Source organism: Bufo bufo, chromosome 6 (genome assembly GCF_905171765.1).
Source record: "Bufo bufo chromosome 6, aBufBuf1.1, whole genome shotgun sequence".
NCBI classification, from domain to species: domain Eukaryota; kingdom Metazoa; phylum Chordata; class Amphibia; order Anura; family Bufonidae; genus Bufo; species Bufo bufo.
In genome coordinates, this window is record NC_053394.1 from 405,769,171 (window position 1) to 405,791,508 (window position 22,338).

The 22,338-nt window shown below is 42.6% G+C and overlaps 1 pseudogene; it reads right to left on the reverse strand.

Moving 5' to 3' along the window:
• Positions 1–7,159: 7,159 nt before the first annotated feature.
• On the reverse strand, positions 7,160–21,726 carry LOC121005785 (annotated as a pseudogene).
• Positions 21,727–22,338: the final 612 nt, after the last annotated feature.

Consider the following 22,338-nt stretch of genomic DNA (forward strand, 5'->3'; position numbering starts at 1 on the left):
GACTCCGGTCTCAAGGGCTGATGTCCAGATTCGAATTTGGCGCCAGTGAGGTAGTTTGCTACACGTGGTTTGGTTACCTGTCATATAGTAGCGTTTAAATCACTTCGGCAATTCGCGGCGGTCTCCAGACTTCCTCGGTATTGCAATGTCTCTCTTCTTGATGGGGGATTACTACCAGACGCGTTTCGGGGATTTGAGAATGACCCCTTACTCAGTGGTTAACCTCCCCCTGCTTGTGTTCCACCTTTATAGTGGGTAAGGAATGGGAAAAAGGACTGGTCTGGAATCCAAGTTTTTTAGGGATTGGGATCCATACATGTTGTTACTGACTTTAAACAGGAGCTTTTCAGCTCCTTAGATATACATCGAAGCCGCACTGGCACACAGGCGATATTAATGCGTTTTTATATATGCGTTTTTACATGATGTTTTTTATATGATGTGATCTTAAAGGAAACATCGGATAATAGAAGGAAGTCTCTTAATGCGTTTCACAGAGACTCCACTGTATTCACGGCTGATATCCAACAGATGTTCCTTGTTTTTAACTCATTGGTGGCCAGTGCGGCCGGCCCCCCCTCCCCCCCTAATTAAAATGACCGACCCCCCCATCATTGGTGGCAGCGGAGAGTTCCGATCGGAGTCCCAGTTTAATCGCTGGGACTCCGATCGGTAACCATGGCAACCAGGACGCTACTGCATTCCTGGCTGCCATGGTTACTTAGCAATTTTAGAAGCATTATACTTATCTGTGATGTCTGTGACCGGCCCGGCGCTCCTCCTACTGGCAAGTGAAAGGTCTGTGCGGCGCATTGCCTATAGCACAGACCTTTCACTTACCAGTAGGAGGAGCGCCGGGCCGGTCACAGACATCGCAGGTAAGTATAATGCTTCTAAAATTGCTAAGTAACCATGGCAGCCAGGAATGCAGTATCGTCCTGGTTGCCATGGTTACCGATCGGAGTCCCAGCGATTAAACTGGGACTCTGATCGGAACTCTCCGCTGCTACCAATGATGGGGGGGTCGGTCATTTTAATTAGGGGGGAGGGAGGGGGGGCCGGCCGCACTGGCCACCAATGAGTTAAAAACAGGGGGGGATCTGGTTATGCAGACGGATCCGTTCTGAACGGATGCAAGCGTTTGCATTATAGGAGCGGATCCGTCTGTACAGAAACCAGACGGATCCGCTCCTAACGCAAGTGTGAAAGTAGCCTAAGAAGGAACATAGAAATTTCTTGAGATTCCTATGGTTCAAGGACAACAATTCCTCTAAAGATGTTACAGAGTATCGTATGAAAGTTCACATCTTTGGCAATAGTCCTTCTCCTGCAGTTGCCATCTATGAATTAAGATGCACAGCTCAGAAAGTAGAAGAAAAGTACGGAGCGGATGTCAGACTCTTTGTAGAGAAGGACTTCTATGTGGATGACTGTCTGAAATCAATGCCCTCAGATGAGACTGCAATCAGTCTTCTTAAGAGAACCCAGGAGATGCTCTCTCTGTCTAGCCTGAGGCTACACAAGATCGCTTCTAACAGCCAGAAATTGATAGAAGCCTTTCCTTCTCAGGACCATTCAGAAGACTTAAAGGATTTAGATCTAGGCTGTGACTCACCTCCGATGCAACGGAGCCTTGGCCTACTATGGGACATAAAAGCTGATACTTTCACTTTCCAGGTTAGCAGAGAAGAAAAACCCTTTACTCGCAGAGGAGTACTGTTGGCCATAAGCAGTTTATATGACCCACTGGGATTTGCAGCTCCTATACTCATCGAAGGTAAAGCTATGTTAAGAGACTTCATCAGAGAAGGGTCTAACTGGAATACTCCCCTTTCTATGAAGGAAAGAACCACGTGGATGGCCTGGAAGAATTCCCTTACAGCCTTATCGGATCTTCAAATAGCTCGTCCATATGTTTCTGTACCAACTACCAAGGTTGAGACACAAAAACGTTGTATTTTCTGCGATGCTTCAGTCAAAGCAATTGCGGCTGTAGCTTACCTGAAGACGTTAGATACCAGCGGACAATGCTATGTAGGGTTCGTCATGAGTAAAGCGAAACTAACACCACTCCAGGAACACACAATACCACACCTGGAACTATGTGCCGCGGTGCTAGTGGTGGAGTTAGACGAACTCATCGCTTCAGAAATGGACCTGGAGATTAAAGACTCTGAATTCTATACCGATAGCAAGATAGTACTGGGATATATCTGTAATGAAGCTAGACGCTTCTATGTCTAAGTCAACAACAGAGTTCTAAGGATCAGAAGATATACCTCTCCCGAACAATGGAAATATGTACCTAAGCATCTCAACCCTGCAGACCAAGCAACTAGATCCGTCGCTGCTGACCGTCTCAAGGATACAATTTGGTTTACACGCCCCACCTTTTTGTATAAGCAGACGCCCAACACAGCAGAAACTACCATGTTCGAACTAGTAGACCCAACAGTTCTCACACCCGCCACACTGCTTACCCAAAAGACTGAACAAATTTGTGCTCCACCTGGAGAATTTAATTCCAAAGATCAGGAATCGATAGAGACAAGTACAGAGTCTCTCAAACTCATTCTGGGAAAAGTGGAAAAAGCAATACATTCCCACTCTGCAACCGAGGAGAAAGTGGTAAACCAGCAAGCCTAACCTCCAGGCCGGCGATGTAGTCCTAATGAAAGACTGCCAGTCACAAAGAAACGAGTGGTCGTTAGGTCTTGTGACTAAGACATTCCCAAGTAAGGATGGAATTATACGCAAAGTAGAATTTAAAATACGGAGACAGGGAGAGACCAAATTGTTCCTCAGACCAGTAGGAGAACTCGTTCTACTGTTTGCACCCAACGAATACAATAGTGACGTCGGTTGACGTCAAGCGGGGAGTGTTCTGTCCCCAGATGCAGATCCAGTTGTTTCTGTGTGTTAACAGTTTGACATTGCAGTACCTGTGTTGTAATTCATGTGCATTATTGTATGGTAACAGCACCATCTACTGATGAGTTCATGTATCTCATCCAGCCTGTTTTTCCTATGCATTATGGGAGTCCCAGGGCATTGTGGGTAGTTCCTGGTTCTTTCTAGTCTTGTGTTGGTATATTGCAAGCAGCAACCATCTTGTGTCTCACTGGTTTCCTGCCCCATCTGTTATTCAACCTGTTTTCAAGCATAGTCGGTAAGGACACTATCTTGTGACATTTACTGTAGTTCAATATATGTTTCTTGTATTGATAACTCACTATCATTGTATTATCTCATGAACTGAATGTATAACAGATTATTCTGTGTCTTATGCCATGTACCATGAATATTTATGTTCTAAAATACTACTGTTTTATTCTCTAGTTTCACCTTTCCTGTCAATCTACTATCAATAAACAGAAATTTAAAGCAGTACAGTTTTCTCTTCTGATCAAGAAAGAGAAGGTTTAGCTACATGTCAGATTACACACTATGCTAACGTGTATGAGGACAGTATATATACCAAGAAAAGAAAAATACATATACAATTATAAAACAAAGTATAAACTGCCCTCAAAGAAGTAATGTAGACAGTGTAAATAGGAGCTAGAGTGGTGAAGCTTCACTTGCAGCACGCTCACTAAAGGAAACCGAGTTTCCAGATTGATAGGCATTTTTAACCACTTCATGACTGCCCATAGACTATAAACGTCCTATGGGCGGTTGTTTTACTCTGAATGGACGTTTTAGAACGTCTATTCAGAGATGGCAGCTGCACGCTAATCGTGCAGCTGCCGAGCGGGGGGCCTGCTGTCAGTGACAGCAGGGTAGCCCAAGGAGAAGGCAGGGACCGTTCATCGGTGTCCCGGCCTTCTAGATCGCTGTATACACAGCGCTCAACAAGCGCTGTGTATACAGATCAGGAAGCGCTATGCGCTTCCTGTCCCGGCGGTAATGTGACCGCCGGGCCGGGAGAGTGCAGGAGCTGTCAGGTCTTCCACAGACCTCAATTAGCCCTGCACTGAGGCTGTACAGCATAGTATACTGCTGTACAGCCTCTCTGGGGGGTGTATTTCCCCTGTAACTGGCACTACTATGTCAGCCCCAGTTACAGGAGAAATCAATAGTGAAAAATTTTTTTTTTAAGTTAAATGTCCCCCAGAGGTCTTGTATGACCCTGTGGGGGACGCAAAGTGTAAAATAAAAAATAAAAAATAAAGTGCTTTATAAAATAAAAATAAAAAAAAGGTTTCACATGTAAAAAAATAAAATAAAATCCCCAATTAAGTACTAAAAAAAATATTTAAATAGAAAAGAAAAAAATATATACATATTTGGTATTGCCGCGTCCGTGACGGCCGGCTCTATAAATATATCACATGATCCACCCCATCCGATAAACACCATAAAAAATAATAGTAAAAAATGGTGTAAAAAAGAAAAGCAATTTTTGTCCCCTAACATCACAAAAAGTGCAACACCGAGTGATCAAAAAGGCGTGTCTCCCACAAAATGGTACAAATAAAACCGTCACTTCATCCCACAAAAAATAAGCCCCTACATAAGACAATCGCTCAAAAAAAAATAATATATGGCTTTCAGAACATGGAGACATTAAAACATCATTTTTTTTCAAAAATCCTATTATTGTGTTAAAGTGAAATAAATAAATAAAATATACATATAAAAGGTATTGCCGCGTCCGTAACAACCAGCTCTATAAAAATATCTCATGACCTAACCCTTCAGGTGAACACCGTAAAAAAATAAAAAAGTGACAAAAAAATACATTTTTTGTCACCTTACATCACCAGAAAAATGAGACCCTACCTAAGACAATCGGTCAAAAAATTAAAAAAAAAAAAGACTCTCAGACTATGGAGACACTAAAACATAATTTTTTGGTTTTAAAAATGCTATTATTGTGTAAAACAAATAAGAAAAAGTATACATATTAGGTATTTCCACATCCTTAGCGATCTGCTCTATAAAAATGTCACATGGCCTAACCCCTCAGGTGAACGCTGTAGAAATAAATAAAAACTGTGCTAAAACAACAAATATTTTGGTCACCTTGCTCCATAAAGTGTAATAATGAATGATCAAAAAATCCTATGTACTCAAAAATGGTACCAATAAAAACATCAACTCTTCCTGCAAAAAAACATGCCCCTGCACAAGACGATCGGCAGATAAATAAAAAAAATATTGCGATTAGAAAATGGAGGTTACCTTGCCTCACAAAAAACGTAATATAGAGCAATTAAAAATCATATGTAACCCAAAATAGTACCAATAAAACTGGCACCTTATACTCTAGTTTCCAAAATGGGTAACTTTTTGGGAGTTTCTACTGCAAGGGTGCATCAGGGGAGCTTCAAATGGGACATGGCATCTAAAAACCAGCCCAGCAAAATCTGCCTTCCAAAACCCATATAGCGCTCCTTTTCTTCTGCGCCCTGCCGTGTGCCCTTACATCAGTTTACAACCACATGGGGGTGTTTCTGTAAACTGCAGAATAAGGGTTATAAATATTGAGTTTTGTTTGGCTGTTAACCCTTGAGGGGTGTCGTTTTTACAATGGGGTTAATTATGGGGGGGTTCCACTGTGTAAGCCCCACAAAGTGACTTCAGACCTGAACTGGTCCTTAAAAAGTGGATTTTGGAAATTTTTTAAAATTTTAAGAATTGCTTCTAAAATTCTAAGCCTTCTAATGTCCTAAAAAAATAACATGACATTTATAAAAGGATGCCAACATAAAGTAGATATATGGGGAATGTTAAGTAATAAATATTTTATGAGGTATCACTTTCTATTTTAAAAGCAGAGAAATTGAAATTTTGAAAAATTGCGAATTTTTGTAAATTTTTTGGGTAAATTTGGGATTTTTTCATAAATAAAAGGTGAAATATATTGACTCAAATTTATGACTATCATGAAGTGCAATGTAATAAAGAAATAGAAGTGGGGCACTCTCTAAAGTAAAGGGATCTTTAATTAACATGAAATACAATAAAATTGACAATATATAATGAAATTCAACAATATTTAAAACAGCAAATGATAAATAGTTAATAAAAGCGGTGATAATTCAGCGGTAGATAAAACCTAAAATAAAAAATAAAATAAAAACAGCATAAATATAGATCCCAATATGTGAGTATTTAAAAAAAGATAAATTCGAATATTCAATAATAAATCGGATAAATATTCGTAAAAATCTTGTTGTCCACTAGTGGTAACTAAATGCGTTTTTACACATGCCGAATATTGAGAAAATATATAGGTAAATAATCGATAAATATTCGTTTGCTTCCGATTATGACCAGTCTCTTATATACATAGATAAATAGTCAATGCGAAATTTTCGTAATAGAGATGATCGCAAACTGCCGAATATGATAGTCGGCTTGCGGAATAGTCTTTTAACACATGTGTATAATGGTGCCCAAAGTTTCAAGTATGTATAATTTCCACTGATTTGGGCAGACGATATTGAGGCTGCTTATAAGCACAGCGGCGTCCCGCTGTATTTGGTTGCAAAGCGATCGCTTATATAGGATATTCGTAGTCTTACCAGGAGGTCTTTACACTGGACGGTGAGCCCTCGACTCGGCGTACTTTCCTTTAAGGTTCCGGTCTCAAGGGCTGTTGGTTCAAATTCGAATTTTCGTGCCAATTGAATTGTTTGCTGCACGCGGTCTTAATGTCTTCCGTATAGCAGTGCTTTCTTAATTTGGCAATTCGTTATTCTTATGGTAATGTCCAGGCCCCCTCGGTCTCGCAATATCCTTCCTTTCCTTAGTGGGGGGATTGACAATGTGGAAGGGGATAAATGGCATGGTCTGGAAGTGGTTAACAATACACACAGTGATCTTCTCAGTAATGTTTATTTGAGAAATGCAGAAAATGAAGGGTGCTTCCACCCCAACATGTGTAAAAAGTCCCAAGGGCCGCTAAATCAGGCTGCCTAAAGGATAGGAAATGTAAGTACATTAGTGCGAACTAAACACTCAATAGCAGGCAGCTGCATCTCTGAAGGATCAGAAACCAGTATAAGGTTAATGCAACCCATTAAACTTCCTCTATCTAGGAAGTCCAGCATACTGAATAAAAACAGAAACATGACAAGAAAAACAGAAGCAAATCATCTGTCCAAGACCAAAAAGGACATAAAAAAATATAAATAAAAAAATAGGGTAGGAGGGGCTAGGTATCCTTACATAGTCTCAGGGGTCTGATTATCTAGTGATTAATTTGATTAAATAAAAAATTCCATCTGTCCTTCTAGAACAGAGGGGTGGCAATTGTGCTGCAGGTGAGGACATAAGGGAATTCCCTGATGTTTAACCAGATCTGATTTGCGTTTAAAACATTTGCCACATTATGAACATGAAAATGGTTTTGGTCCTGTGTGAATTCTCTCATGTCTAAGAAGATATGATTTAGTTGCAAAACATTTCTGACATTCTGAACAGGAAAATGGCTTCTCCCCTGTGTGAATTCTCTCATGCTTAACGAGATCTGATTTGCTGTTAAAAGATTTGTCACATTCTAAACATGAATAGAGTTTCTTTCCTGTGTGAATTCTCTGATGTACAACAAGATGTGAATTCTGGTTAAAACATTTTCCACATTCTGAACAGGAAAATGGCTTCTCCCGTGTGTGAATTCTCTGATGTCTAACAAGATGCGATTTATTTCTGAAACATTTTCCACATTCTGAACATGAAAATGGCTTCTCCTCTGTGTGACTTATCTGATGTGTAACAAGCTGCGATTTATTTGTGAAACATTTTCCACATTCTGAACATGAAAATGGCTTCTCCCCTGTGTGAATTATCTGATGTGTAACAAGATGCGATTTATTTGTGAAACATTTTCCACATTCTGAACATGAAAATGGCTTCTCCCCTGTGTGAATTCTCTTATGCTTAACGAGATCTGATTTCTGGGTAAAACCTTTTTCACATTCTGAACAGGAATATGGCTTCTCCCCTGTGTGAATTCTCTCATGCTTAACAAGATCTGATTTGCTGTTAAAAGATTTGTCACATTCTAAACATGAATAGAGTTTCTTTCCTGTGTGAATTCTCTGATGTAAAACAAGATGTGAATTCTGGTTAAAACATTTTCCACATTCTGAACAGGAAAATGGCTTCTCCCCTGTGTGAATTCTCTCATGCTTAACGAGATCTGATTTCTGGATAAAACCTTTTTCACATTCTGAACAGGAAAATGGCTTCTCCCCTGTGTGAATTCTCTCATGTTTAACAAAATTTGATTTATAGTTGAAACATTTTCCACATTCTGAACATGAAAATGGCTTCACCCCTGTGTGAGTACTCTGATGTGTAACCAGAGTTGATTTAGCACTATATTTCCTACATTTTGAAGATGAAAATGGTTTCTTCCCTGTGTAAGTGCTTTGATGTTGAACACTCCTTCTGTGACTTTTATTTTGCCTAAGGGTCCATAATGAATCATTAGAGTGGACTTGGTCCAAAGGATCAGATGATAGATCTGATTTGCTGTGAAAGGCCGAAGGTGCATTTTGAATATTGGCATGCTCTTCATATGTATTCTCTGTGACACCATGATCGCCTGCTTTAAAATCTGGAGTTTTCAGATGTTCCTCTGAGATCCTGGTCCAGTTATCTGTCAGAAATAAAACATATTTTATTATTTTTAAATAATATAATCTCATTCATTGGCTGCATCTCTAGATAGGTAGACTATCGGGAACGAGCGTTTGTAGGAACGTTTGTCCATGATAATCTGCTCAACAATCTGCTGTCTAAACCACCATAAATTATCTCTGTTTTTTCTATAAGCAAGATCTCCTATCTTATAAAAAATGCAACATACAGCTTGGCAGCGAATGAGAACTGATAATAAATTCCAGATGCTGTATCTTGTTATAACTGTACCAACACAAGAGCAATACCGAGAATCAATATTGTTGCTGGTGTATAGTATTAAGCAAGTATACCAGCACAAGAGCATCCCTGGCCACTCATTTCTTGCGTGGTCATACGAGCTCACATAAGGTAAAAATAAATAGCTTTCAATATGCCATATTATTAAGTTACCTTACAAACATTTCAATGCTCAGCGCTTCTCACCACACTGTGCATTTGCTATATGGTCCTACTGCTTATGGCCAATGCACGGCTCTACACCTTAGGATAGCTTCCAGACTGCAGTATAGCAAAAGTCTTTGGCTTAGCATCTCGCAGTGTTGTCTCTGATTTCTCAGCACTGACACCGATGGTACTTTATGTTGCTTAAGCAGCCTGGATGGATGTAATACCCACTCTATCGTAAAGATATCCAGATCTGTGGTGAAAACCATTGCATACAAAATGCAGGTCTCAGGTGTGAACAGCAAATATAAAACATGCAAATAGAAAATGTGTAGGCGACACTCAACAATCGGTGCAATTTTCTTTTTATTTCATCCAAGCTGGGTACATCATAGCTGAATACATCATTGCTGAATGCACACGGCTGAGTACATGATGGCTGGATACATAAAAGCTGAGTACATGAGATGGCTGGAGGCAGACTTACATACATGCAGTGCTGACACAGGTGATAAGGCGACGGCTGTTTCGCGCCTAAGCGCTTCTTCAGGCCAAACAACATAGTGGCGTCACTGCACCAGCCTTTGAATACCGGCACTCATCTCACATGCGTGACCTCACCAGCAGCGTTGGGGTGCGGCGCCCGCTGATGACGTCACCACGAGCCCGGCATTCCTTACCGTGTTACAAAACACACAATTTTAAAAACAAAACCCTGCATTATGACATACTAAATACTATAGAAACACACCCAACCTAGGACACCCATTGCGCATGAGCGCAGAATCCACTTGCTCTCTCTCCTGAAAAGCTCTTTATGTCTGTCCCCCCCTTGTGGGGAGTGCAGTACAATTTCTATGCCTGCAAACTTTAACACATCACTGTTCAATATTGACATGGTTGATAAGGCATGGACACCCCTTTCTTGTAGCAATTGAATTTATGTGTTCACGAATTCTTTCATACAGGCATCTAATAGTTGGGGATAGGTGGTACAGGCAAAAGTTTGGTACTGCTATGGGTACCCCTGTCGCATGTACATTCGCTAACTTATATCTGGCAAGATTTGAGGATAAGTACTGTGGCAAAACCAACCTCGCCACTGGGTTTTGGAGAGGACTGGCTGCTGGCCTCTTGCCCCTGGATTATGGGCCATATACTAACTTTTAAACCCCTGAACCTATTCAAGTGAATTTTGGATAGGTTTGTCCCCAAGTTATACTGTTTAAATTAATGTAAGTTATATGTATGGCCAATGTAAACTCACAAAGTTGTAACAATTTATAATAAGTGAAACTTGTCAGCTTGGGAGGAATATGCGGGTGTGTTTCTATTGTGCCATTGTGTGTTTAAAATAGTGATGTCTGTTCTGTTGTCCTCACATGTGTATTGGCGATCTCCCTTTGTCCTCAGAGATAATTGGATTGCTCTTCAGGTTGTCTGGACAGAGAGGAGGAAACCATGATGCATTGTGGGGATATGTTGTCCTATGTCACAAGTCTTCCTTCTGGTCCCCTAGGGGCGTGTACTTACATTGTATGTGTTGTAACATATTGATTGGCTGTATTTCAAACCCCTGTGGGCGGACCTGTATTTGCAACAACTGTAATAAAAACCAGGCTGGGTGTGCCAGCACCTCAGACCACTGTTTGACCCTCAACACGGAGCCTTGTCTCGTTATTGGGGGGATTCACTGTATGCTGTTAGAGGACCGATTGCCAGGATTGTATGCTTTTCCTGTTCGTCTGCTAGCAGCTATTCGTGAGGTTCCAGTTTGGAGTGCTACTTTGAATCCAGTTCGGGAGGTTGGTGTCCTGCAGTAGCTGTGCCTGTCTTTTAGAAAGGGGCTTATCGCCTGAACGGATTTTAACCCCTTGTCTGCTGAAACGGTCTGTTACAAGTACATATACTCAACCACCAATCCCTTCCTTCCCTATATACAAACATATTTTAGGTTCATAGATGATATATTCATAGTGTGGTCAAGTACAGAAACTATCTTCAGGGATTTTGTAGAGTACCTTAATCAAGATGACAAGATGAATATACTGTTCACTTATAAATTTGGGGGCTTACAGCTCGAGTTCTTGGATGTATTAATAACAGTGAGGGCTGATGAGCTGGTGACTGAGGGGTTTCGTAAGCCGACAGCCACCAACTAGTTATTACACTATTCCAGCTATCACCCATATAGCGTTAAAAAAGCGGTTCCATACGGTCAGTTTGTGATACTGAGATGTATCAACAAAATAGAGGAGGATTTTAGGAGGCAGGCCCTAGACTTAAAGGGACGCCTGTTGTCCAGAGGTTATCCCATAAACCTATTAAATGATGCAATGACAAAGGCCACAAACTTAGGTCCACAAAAAAAAAAACTGTCAGAGTGAGGGATAGTAAGATGGGATATCAGTAGGCCAATTCACCACACTTTGTGTTTTCCTTTAAATATAGCCCCACGGCTGATCGAATTAAAAGAATAATCAGAGATAATTGGGATATGTTGGAAAGTGATGATAACCTCAGAGATATAAAAAGGGACCCATCCTATAATAGCATTCAGGAGATGTCACACATTAAAAGATAGGTTGGTCCGGAGCCGTTTTACAGAGAGTAAAACTAATACATGGCTAGAAGGCTGGCGACCACAAGGAAATCGCCGGTGTGGCAATTGCTCTTGTTGTCAGTTTAACCCCCAGTGGAAAGTTCTGTCCATTAGTGGGTTACAACACCATGTCAACACTTTGATCACATGTAAAAGAAAATTTGCTGTGTACCTGATATTGTGTATATGCAGTAGATTTTATATAGGGAAAACTATCAGATGTCTGTACGAAAGAATTCGTGAACACATAAATTCAATTGCTACAGGAAAGAGGAAACAGTGATGTGTTAAAGTTTGCAGGCATAGAAATTGTACCGCACCCCCCACAATGGGGAGACAGACATAAAGAGCTTCTCAGGAGAGAGAGCAAGTGGATTCTGCGCTCATGCGCAATGGGCGCCCTAAGTTTAAATAAAAAAAAAATCAATATGGGAGTGTTTCTATAGTATTTAGTATGCCATAATGCAGGGTTTTGTTTTTAAAATTGTGTGTTTTGTAACATGGTAAGGAATGCTGGGCTTGTGGTGATGTCATAAGCGGGCGCCGCACTCCGCATGTGAGATGAGCCCCGGTATTCAAAGGCTGGTGCAGTGACGCCACTATGTTGTTTGGCCTGAAGAAGCGCTTAGGCGCGAAACGGCTGTCGTCTTATCACCGGTGTCAGCACTGCATGTATGTAAGTCTGCCTCCAGCCATCTTATGTACTCAGCTTTTATGTATCCAGCTATCATGTACTCAGCCGTGTGCATTCAGCAATAATGTATTCAGCTATGATGTACCAAGCTCTGGAGGAAATAAAAGAAGATTGCACTAATTGGTGAGTGCCGCCTACACATTTTCTTTTTGTATCTTTTCAAGTTTACTTTCGGGCAGAGCACTGCCAGGTTGCTAGAGCAAATACCCCACTTGCAAAAAATGACATAGCCAGTATAGGCGGAGGAAGCTAAACGCAGTGCCACTTGGACTATTTTCTATCACGATTTCGTGAACAGCAACCATGTTAAGATCCACATAATAAATATTTTTTGTATACAATATTAGTAACCCATGTCCATTGCTGTCTAATTGAGAGCTATGGCAATTATTATTGTAAGGCCATAAAGGCATGGTTATGAGTTTGGTTTAAAAGAACTTGACTGGCCACACACAGCCCTGATGAAGATCTCGAGCGGTTATCATTGTCTGACCTCATAAATGTTCTTCTGGATGAGTGGGTAAAATTTCCACTCCAAAATCTTGTAGATAACCTTTCCAGAAGTGTGAAAGCTAAATTTAGCTGCAAAGGGGAAAACACCTTCATAAAAATGCCTATAAATCTAGAATGGGATGTCATATTAGATCCTGGAGGTATCGGTGTCCCAATACTTTTCTTCATATAGTATATTTTTTGAAGTCTTTTCGACATAGTTCTTGTGTGGTCTTCCTAACATATCATTTCTCACAGCTGGACATAGCCACACAGATAATTCCTTTCATGCTGTAGTTAATAATACCTGATAATACAGATCTTTATATCCATTGAATTTGTAAATTGTTGGATTCTTATGCATCGATTCCACCAGTTTTCTGCACATCTTTAATCTCTTAATCCTGGAACTGCACTTTCATCACACTTGCAATAATTTTTGTTACACAATCCATGTTTCCCATCCATGCCTTCATAATGCCACAATACCCCACTGGTATCCTTTGACTTTCCATGCCAAGGTTTCCAAGCTTGTTTTCGGTCAAAAACTCTTTGATGTATCTGGTAGGGCACCTGGTGTTGATTCCATATCATCATTTCGAAACCCACTTCTGCAGTGGTGGTAACAGTTTTTCAGTGTTCATCTTGTCCTCAATGGGTGTTCACTGGTTTAGTAGTTGTAAAGCACTCCCAAATCAGCTTGGTGGGTTGGTGTTTTGGGGCTTGTTGGATGTGGTGAGGTTGAAGTTCAAATGAACTTTGATTTACGTCCTTGCACCTCAAAGTGAGTTTTGTCAAGAGAAAAAAAAAAAATACTTTTTCATAGTTCAGTCTTGAAGTTTCCTTGTCTATGATTACCATTCTGGCCACATTCCAGTACACGAGGCATGGACATTGACCCCATGTGAAACCATTTCTCTCTTCATAGAGCATCATCTCATGAAATTGATTTCCTGTTTCTTCCACAGCGTCCTTTCCAGAAAGCTTCTGTTGTACTCGGCTCTCTATGCAGTTTCACAATTTATGAAACACTCGATTTCCCCACAACTACTTTTGTGATTTTCCAAATCAACTTTTCAGTGTTTCCTTTCAAGGTAATAATTTTGGAGCACTTTCAAGAAGTGATATCCATCTCTACACCAGAAGTTAAAATTCTTGGAAAATACAATGACCATCTCAATGAGAATCAGTGACAATCACTTTCATGTCCCAATTAATGTACGCGACTGTAATTGTGGGACACAATGTTATCTGCTGATAATGTAGCCCCTGTTTCTGTGAAATCTGATGCAGATTTCCATTTTTTTAAAATTTATTATAGATCCCCCAGCATGCCGAAAATTCAGCAAAATAAGTTGGGTTAGCCGACAGGGTCTGTGTAATTAATGATTTTACTTTATATGTAATATACCAGACAGTTATAAAACATTTTTACTAAAATAATGAAAGTTACATTATCATGCAAGACAACAGTTAGAGATGAATTGTTTTTTTGTATACTGGATGTAGTCTATAGATGGCTGCAATATTTCCCCCTCCCTGTTTGGGTGATAGCACGAGGAAATCACTGGGTTTAGAATTTAATTCTAGGATTTCAGTAACACAAGGTGGACAGCAAATATAGAACTGCTCACCTTTAAAACCGCTCTGTACATGCAACAATTCTATATGATTGTCATGTCACACCATCTTCAATGTGCTCCCTGAGGTGTCATCTGGGGGACCACTAGACAGCTGCCATCAGATATTTTCGTATAATGAGATTGGTGAGAGCCCAGAAGGAGGGTGGGGGGATAGCAATGAAGTCTTTAACAGGAGGGGGTGAGAACACCACAGCAAGCTGTCACTGACCACTGGGGATTGATTCCTGTGATTACCTCCTTACTCCAGGACATTGTTAGATCTTTACAGACAGGCAGCTGCTAATGATCAGCGGTGGATCTTTTTATTCCCCCTGTTTACCCTGCCCCGGTGGTGGCTCTGCCATTGGGCTCTTCCCAAATCCAAAAAATTCTGAGTTGTAAGTGAACCCTTTAAGTACTACTGAAAGAAGGTTCATAGAAGTTAGAATAATAGATGATAAACCCAAAGTTCTGATCAATACTGTGGAACCCCACGTAGTGGTAAGAATTATGTGCTAGTAAAGAGAACCTGTTAGAAAGTATGTGCCCCCCAAACTTCCACCAGTACCTGACAGTGGAATAAGGAATAAGTATTTAGTGAATGAGAAGAATCTGTGAGTCTTCTCTGCTTTATTTAGTAGTTACTACTAGAGTTGAGCGGACACCTGGATGTTCGGGTTCGGCCGAACTTTGGAAAAAAGTTGAAGTCAAGGGGGACCCGAACTTTTGAGCACTAAAATGGCTGTAAAAATGTCATGGAAAGGGCTAGAGGGCTGCAAATGGCGTCAAAATGTGGTTAAGAGCATAGCAAGTGCTCTGCAAACATATTTGGATAGGGAAAGGACTTAAAATAACATAAAATGCGTAAAAAATAAAAAAATCTTGATCTAGGAGGACTAGGTCCATATGGAGTAGGAGGTTGAGGAGGCGGTGTATGTGGCAGTGTAGGTGGAAGCGGCAGTGGAGGAGGAGGTAGCCTACACTGCTTTTTGGTTTTGAATTTTATTTTTAAAATTAGGGTACACCCCAAAACATTGGGAAATATAACCTGTGATAACCCCTTCCATCCATGCTAAACACACGTTTAGACAATACACTGGCTGCAGGGCAGGCCAGCACCTCCAAGGGGAAAAGGGCAAGCTAAGGCCATGTGCCCAATTTGGAGACCCAGAAGTTGCAGGGGCTGACCCTTGTCAGTCAGTTTGTGTAGGCGTGTGCACACTTAGTGCCCCACCATGTCGCACGTCCCGTGATGTTCACGATCCAATTTGATATCTGCTCTATCAACTTTCGATGTTCTTTTATGCGCCTACCATGGTGATCGCGGGTGGCGGGGAATCAGGGTTCCAGGCCAGAGAGGGAGTGTGAGAAAGAGAGACCACATTCAAGGTAGGATTCATTTTTTCAAATTTTAAATTATAGAGTTGAAATATGGGAGAAATTATTAAAGCGTAAAAGTGTGGACAACTTTTCAAAGTTTAAGCATTGAATGAAAGGATGTGGCGCGCATTAATTACTGAATAATATATTAAATTTTATTCCCTGTCACCTATGCAGAGCAGGTGATTATTCACGTCTAAAATTGTATAATGTCAACCCAAGAATGTAACAGAAAAATTATTTAAATTTATTAAGCTGTCAACTAGGTAGAGGAGGGATATATTACACCCAAACTTTGGTGAATTTCACCCAAAAATGTAACTGACAAATTATAATTTTTTTTGGGTCTACTAGGTATAGGAGTGGTACATCACACCCAAAAATTTGTGAATTTCAGCAAAATATATAACTGACAATTTTTTTTTTGTTTAACCTGTCTACTAGGTATAGCAGTGGTACTATACACCCAAATTTTTTTTTTTATTTCACCCGAAAAAGTATTTTTTTTTTTACCAGTCTAATAGGTATAGCAGTGGTACTATACACCCAAAAATTGGTGAATTTCACCCGAAAATGACAAAGTAGTGAAATGATACAAAATAAAACACGTACAAAATAAAAATGGATTTATGAGGTGGAGTTCCATATGGAGTAGGAGTTTGAAGAGGCGGTGGACGTAGCGGCGGTGGAGGAGGACGAGAAAGCCAACACAGGTTTTTTGTTTTAATTTAATTTTGTAAAATTAAAGGTAGACTCCAAAAGAGTGTGAAATATCCAAAATACAAACATGAGAAATTGCGCTGCAGTATAACAATGGCTGCTTAGTGCCGGTTCATTTTAATGAATTTGAGCTTGTCCACATTGGCTGTGGACAGGCGGCTGCGCTTGTCTGTGATGACGCCCCCCGCCGTGCTAAACACACGTTCAGATAATACACTGGCTGCAGGGCAGGCCAGCACCTCCAAGGCATAAAGGGCAAGCTCAGGCCATGTGCCCAATTTGGAGACCCAGAAGTTGAAGGGGGCAGACCCGTCATTCAGTACGTGTAGGCGTGTGCACATATACTGCTCCACCATGTTGGTGAAATGCTGCCTCCTGCTAAGACGTTCCATATCAGCTGGTGGTGCTGGTTGTTGTGGTGTGCTGACAAAGCTTTTCCACATTTCGGCCATGCTAACCCTGCCTTCTGAGGTGCTGGCGGTGCCCCAGCTGCGTTGGCTACCTCTTCCTCATCCTCTGCCTTCGCCTTGTGCTTCCACTGTGCCCCCGCTGTCAGGTGGGAGTGCCACCAGCAGCGCGTCTACCAGCGTGCGCTTGTACTCGTGCATCTTACGATCACGGAATTAAGGACGGTACGTATCTCCTCCCCCTCCACCAGAACTGTGCCCTGGCTGGACAATTGTGTACCTTGGGTTTGTGGGTGCAGGAACCCACCCTCGGAGCCACTTGGGAATGACTGGCTGGAAACCCTACGAAATGATCCCTCTTCCTCCTCCTCCTGTGCCACATCCTCTTCCATCATCGACAGCAGCGTTTTTTCAAGGAGTCATAGAAGTGGGATAGTAACGCTGAGAACGGCGTTATCGGCACTGGCCATGTTGGTGGAGTACTCGAAACATCGCAACAAGGAACACAGGTCTCACATGAAGGCCCAGTCATTGGTGGTGAAGTGGTGCTGCTCCGCCGAGCGACTCACCCGTGCGTGGTGCAGCTGAAACTCCACTATCGCCTGCTGCTGCTCGCATATGAGGCGGTGAGCGGGAAGGCCGAAGTTACGCTGCAGCGCTGACAGGCGAGCAGCAGCAGGGTGAGAACGCCGAAAGCACTCACAGACGGCCCGCACTTTATGCAGCAGCTCTGACATATCGGGGTAATTTTTAAGGAATCTCTGCACCACCGAATTCAGCAAATGCGCCAGGCAAGGGATGTGCGTCAAACCGGCTAGTCCCAGAGCTGCTATGAGATTTCGGCCATTATCGCACACCACCAGGCCGGGCTTGAGGCCGACTGGCACAAACCACTCATCGTCTGTTGTTCAAGGCCCGTCCACAGATACGTTTTAAAACTGCCTGCTGTCGTTTACCCCTGGCTGTGCTGAAATTGGTGGTGAAGGTGTTACGCTGACCGGATGAGGAGCTGGTAGAGAATGAGGATACAGAGTAGGAGGAGGAAGCAACAGGAGGCAAACTGAAGCGCCCTGCAATCCTCGGTGGTGGACGGACATGCGCCAAACTGCTATCCTCCTCAGGCCCAGCCGCCACTGCATTTACCCAGTGTGCGGTTATGGAGATAACGGCCCTGACCGTGCTTACTGGTGCATGTATCCGTAGTCAGGTGCACCTTGCCACAGATGGCATTGCGCAGTGCACACCTGATTTTGTCCCCTACTTGGTTGTGAAGGGAAGGGATGGCTCGCCTTGAAAAGTAGTGGTGGCTAAGCACGACGTACTGTGGGACAGCCACCGCGATAAGGCCTTTAAAACTATCCGTCTCCACCAGACGGAATGACAGCATTTCAAAGGCCAGTAATTTAGAAATGCTGGCATTCAGAGCTAGGGATCACGGGTGGGTAGGGGGGTACTTCCTCTTCTTCTCCAGCGTTTGGGATATGGAGAGCTGAACGCTTCCGTGGGACATTGTGGAGATGCTTGGTGACCCAGGTGTTGGTGATGCTGGCAGATCCTCTGTTTGCGGGGTGGCAGGTGGCACTGTCACTCCAGAGGTGAATGAAGAGGCCGTGACTGCAGCAGAAGAGGAAGCAGGAGGAGCCAGAGACCTTTCTTGGTTTTTGAGGTGTCTACTCCACTGCAGCTCGTGCTTTGCACTTAAATGCCTGGTCATGCAGGTTGTGCTCAGGTTGAGAACGTTTATGCCTCGCTTCAGGCTCTGATTGCACAGAGTGGTAAACCACTCGTGTCTTGTCGTTAGCACATTGTCTGAAGAACTGCCACACCAGGGAACTCCTTGGAGCTGGCTTTGGTGTGCTCGGTCCCTTGCTGCGGTGGGCACTAGGAGGCGTATTGTCTAGAGGACGGCCGCTCCGCTTTTGCACCCTGCTCCCTCTTCTGCTGTGCTGGTGGCTCTGTGCGACCACCGCCTCTTCCTCCGAACTACATAGGTCACTCGCATGACCTTGATTCCATGTGGGGTCGAGGACCTCATCGTCCTCCACATCATCTTCCACCCAGTCTTCACCCTTGCCTGTCTGCACACTTTCAAAACACCCAGCAGTTGGCACCTGTGTTTCGTCATCATCATCCGAGACGTGCTGTGATGGTCCTCCCATGTACTCATCTTGAAAGATAAGTGGTTTGGCATCGGTGCACTCAATCTCTTCCACTTCTGGGGCAGGGCTAGGTGGATGGCCCTGGGAAACCCTGCTAACAGAGTCATCAAAAAGCAGAAGAGACTGCTGCATGACTTGGGGCTCAGACTGCTTGGCTGATTTGCAAGGGGGTGATGTGAAAGACTGATAGACATCGGCTGCAGGTGCCAACTGTGGTCTTTCAGCAGGAGACTGGGTGGGAGACAATGTGAAGGAACTGGATCCACTGTCAGCAACCCAATCTACTATCGCCTGTACTTGTTAAGGCCTCACCATTCGTAGAGCAGCATTAGGTCCGAACAAATACCGCTGCAGGTTTTGTCGCCTACTCGCACCTGAGGAAGGGGTTTCACTTGTGCGTGTAGCTGGCACAGATCGACCACGTCCTCTCCCTGCAACAGGAGCTCCACCAGCAGCACTACGACCTGGGCCACGCCCTTTATTTGATGCTCTCCTCATATTTTTCAAATTTAGGATCTTGCCCTAAATGGGTGTTTAATTAATAGTAGAATAGAACGACCGTATATAAAGGGTGTATCTCACACGGTCTGAACCAGTGTAGGCCTAAATGAAATATTTCTTTGCCCAAAATGGCTTTATTTCAAATGGCTGTATTTCAAATGCCTGATTCAAACCCCTGTATGTAGAGGGGGCATCTCACACGGTCTGAACCAGTGTAGACCGGAAGTAAATATTTCTTTGCACAAAATGGCTGTATTTCAAATGCCTGATTCAAACCCCTGTATGTAGAGGGAGTATCTCACAGGGCCTGAACTAGTGTAGGCCTAAATTAAATATTTATTTGCCCAAAATGGCTGTATTTCAAATGGCTGTATTTCAAATCCCTGAATCAAACCCCTGTATGTAGAGGGTGTATCTCACAGGGCCTGAACTAAATATTTCTTTGCACAAACTGGCTGTATTTCAAATCCCTGAATAAAACCCCTGTATGTAGAGGGAGTATCTCACACGGTCTGAACCAGTGTAGGCCTGAAGTAAATATTTCTTTGCCCAAAATGGCTGTATTTCAAATGCCTGATTCAAACCCCTGTATGTAGAGGGGGTATCTCACACGGTCTGAACCAATGTAGGCCTAAATTAAATATTTCTTTGCCCTAAATGGCTGCATTTCAAATGGCTGTATTTCAAATGCCTGATTCAAACCCCTGTATGTAGAGGGGGTATCTCACAGGGCCTGAACCAGTGTAGGCCTGAAGTAAATATTGGTGCACCAAATGGCGGTATTTAAAATCTCTAAATGTAACCCAAATGTATTAAGGTTGTATCTCACAATGACATCTGCATCAAAGGCTGCCAACTAACTTTTTTGTGCCCAAACGACTGTTTGTTTAAATACTGAATTTGACAGCAGTATATAAGCCTGTAATTTCACAGGTGCTGATGTTGCAAGGCCTGAAAATAGTGTTTTTTTGTAAAAAAAAAAAAGTGTTTTTTAAAACCCCAGAAAATGATGGGTGTATTTCTACCTTAAATCGCACACTGACTAATCCAGATGTTGTAGTTTGCCAAAGAAATGGTGATTTGCAATGTCCCAAAAGCTCAGATGCAGTGTTGGTGCACTGAGCTTGCATAAAATGGCCGCCGCCACCCACCTAACTAACAGAATTATAAAAGTTGTTGTTTTTTTGGTCAATGGCCTCAGAGCAGGGTAAAACGATTGTGTCCTGCACCCACACAACTATTTCTCTGTAGATTGCCGAGTTAGATTCTCTCCTATTCTCTCCCTGAAATCACAAGTCCAGCAGCATCCTCTCCCCAAACTTGTAACAGCAGAGTGACGTGCAGCGCTATGTGACTCAAGCTTATATAGAGCCTGGGTCACATGCTGCTCTGGCCAATCACAGCCATGACATTAGTAGGCATGGCTGTGATGGCTTCTAAGGTCAGACAGTTAACCGCTTGTTGATTTGCTGCTGTGCAGCCTTTCAAAAAGCGCCAAGAAAGCGCTGAACACGAACCCGAACTTTTACGGAAAAGTTCGGGTTCGAGTCCGGGGTCCAAAAATCCTAAAGTTCGGTACGAACCTGAACTTTACAGTTCGGGTTCGCTCAACCCTAGTTACTACTCACCTGGGCGGTTATCTGTAGGAGTGTCCTCTATAATCTGCTCATCACCCCTCACATATGTCTCTGTAACATATATCATGTTCAGATCTTCACCCGGATTCACAAGCTGTGAAAGAAATATTGTAAAAGTCATCAAACATTTGGAGAAGTCGAGTGGAATGTTTAATATGACCAGAAAGCCAATATGACAGCAGTCTTCTGTTATGGTTGCAGTATATGCTTGCAGGCACTCCTCTTCTGTTGGTGGGCATGCCTGCTGCCTGTTCACCCGATTTAAAGCTTCAAGGGTCTAGAGTCTTGTCCCACTGGAGTTCCTCTCCCCCTGCCTAGTGATTCTGGCTGCTGGAGAAACGCTGTCCTTCCACATTGGCTGATGTCTGCTTCCTGATGACAGTGGCACTCGTTGCCCATAGGGCACACGCACGTGTTTTCACCAACTCTTAAAGGTTAAGTACACATGCACAATAATCTCTCACAGCCATGGGAAGGCACCTGAGCAACAGTTTCTAGTACACTAAAGTTGTGACATTAGCTTGCTTGCCTGTTTTCTGTATGGTCTTCTGCCTGACTTCTAGATTTGACCCTTAGCTGTCTGACCTGACCCCTGCCTGATCTCAGTTCTGACCCTGAGCTGCCTGCCTTGACATCTGACTGTTTACCGTATTGCATGTACTCTGCCTGCCCTCAGCCTCTCCTTGACTATGGTTCTACAAGTGTCCCTTAACCACAGTAGGGGCACCTTTACAGAGACTACTTCAAGAGTTAGAGTCCTGGTGGTTCCTCTGCAACAGAGTCCAGATCCTTGTACAGGAGTTAAAGGGTGAAAACCAGGGGGCCACTTGGAAAATGCCTTTAGAAGTTGTTCCTAGTCAAATCTTTGTAAGAGACAAAGCGGATCCACATCCACTTCGTTTCACACAATTATCTGCAGGTTTTCTGTATAAATCCAACCTGTTGGTTCCTTATTCCAGTCAGCAGTCTCCATAGCCAGAAAACTGTAAATAGATTCAGACAACATGTAATGTCTATGGTCAGCTGTACTCCTGCCATCTCCACCTTTCTCATTATACAAGGATAAAACATACTATACTGGT